Source organism: Sinocyclocheilus grahami, unplaced genomic scaffold (genome assembly GCF_001515645.1).
Source record: "Sinocyclocheilus grahami isolate Dianchi unplaced genomic scaffold, SAMN03320097.WGS_v1.1 scaffold717.1, whole genome shotgun sequence".
NCBI lineage: Eukaryota > Metazoa > Chordata > Actinopteri > Cypriniformes > Cyprinidae > Sinocyclocheilus > Sinocyclocheilus grahami.
In genome coordinates this window covers 519,646-521,603 of record NW_015505896.1, presented here as the reverse complement: position 1 = coordinate 521,603, position 1,958 = coordinate 519,646, and the positions used below count along the sequence as shown (strand labels likewise).

Sequence of the window (1,958 nt, the reverse complement as noted above, 5' to 3'; positions counted from 1 at the left end):
CTCTACCTTCAACAATGTCTGTATGGCTTTTAGGCCAGTAAGTTGACTTTGAGATCGTGGACTTTGGAGGACATTTTTTTGTTAACGTCCTCCAGCTCCAGGAAGATCTTCTGGAAAACCTTGAATGCGTATTTCAGTTTCTTTGGATAGCTTAGTTCCAAAGCATAAATAAGGCCCATTAGGTAGGTGCAAGCATGGGCTACACTGGGAATACCAAAAAGACCTCTGTTCCCTCGATGGCTATTCCTGCTTGCTTCTTGTGACCTCCTTCCCTGGCTTTGTTGACCACAAAGATGTTGAGCACAAATGAAGTGAGGTCCTCTTGGATGGCTGCAGCATCATCATCATCACAAACCTGTGAAACATACCAGAGAGAATTAAACCTAATTTTTGTTTGATAATGTAAAGAATGCACATAGGTCTTTACTCTCCATCTAAACAGAAATCTGGGTGGGATTACGTGGTTGCTGTGGTAAATTTGAATATATTGATGTATACTTTGTACTATAATAACTATCTTGTGTGAATTTAAAAATATTTCTGTGAAGAGAGCCATGTATACATAAATCAAGAAATAAATTTGAGAATCATTCAGTATGCATTCATAACAAGTGAGAGGGCAGAAATATATTTTCTTTACCTGGTAGTCCTTTATTAACTCCTCCGTCTTTTCACCAAGGTAGATAATGAGGCCTCTGATCACAGTTTCTCTTCGGGATTCAATGTTGTTGTCCTACAAACATATTAAATATGAGATTATCTTCAGTACAGATATCAGAATGTTACAACATTAAACTAACTGCTATAATATTAAAAGTACATGCCTCATTTATGATGTCAAGAGTCTCATCAAGTTTCACTACTGCCACCTTGTCAGGCAAAGCACTGGCAGTCCAAAAGTAATCAGAAAAGTATTAAAATGTTCTACATACCTGGGAAAACTCAAACAGGGCAGGCCATCGAGCATTTAAGTCAATCACAGGTAGTTTCTGGATCACATCTTTACGACGCAATGAGAAGGTTTTTGACATCATCTCATTAATGACTCTGTTGTTGTCTCTCTTCTTGTACTCATAGAGAAGCTTTACTCTCTCCTTTTCAAGGGATGCATCAGTTTCGCCTTGAGCGTGAGGTGGCAGGTAGTTAACCTCAGATTGCTTTGCTTTTTTCCAGTTTTTTGCTGGAGTTTTATCTGCAGCTAACTTTCTCTTGAGACAGATTACATTTAGCTCTGGTATTCCGAGGTGTTTCACCTTTGCTCTGTAATTTCCAAGTTTGTACTTCAGGCTGTTGTGCCAACTACATAAACCATTGAAGGATACTGGGTCCCTCAAACATGGGTGTTTCATAACCAGGGCTTCAGCAACCTGCTCCCTTTGTGCACTTGAAGGATAGGCTGTGTAGACAAAGATGCTCTCTGCTAATTTGTCCAGAATGTTGGATTTTACTGCAGGATTGCAAAGTAAGGTTCCATCCTTTCTGTTAGCTTAATTCGCTGCTTGTAGAATGAGCTCAGTGTCAAGGGAGAAGGCAGTTATTTCAAACTGAGCTGGCCAAGGCACATTACGAAGGGAGGAGGTTCTCCCTGGAGAAGACAGAATTATGGTATCACTGGATGCAGTGGAGCAGGAACCAACATCTTCCAATAACTCAGTGCAAATGCTACCAAAGCTCTCCTGGACTCCTTGATCATTTGAAGAATCCTGCAATGTTAATGTGATCACTGGTTCAGCAAGAACCACCTTGATGGTGTCTTTGTCCTTTATTTCGTCAGTTTCAAGGAGAGTAAAAAACTGACCATTAAAATCTTGGTCCTGGAACTGCAAACTAAAATCTTGTTCAATTGCAAAAGTCTCTTGTACAATATGCTTCAATTCCTCTACAGTCTGAGGTATTCCTGAGGGCAAGAAAAGCTTGAGTATTTCTTCTTGCAGTATGACTCTGAGTCTGGCAGACAT

General features: G+C 40.0%; 1 pseudogene; it reads right to left on the bottom strand.

The window, feature by feature from the left end:
• LOC107560271 (uncharacterized) overlaps positions 1-1,958 on the bottom strand; it is a 3,321-nt pseudogene extending 1,363 nt beyond the window's left edge.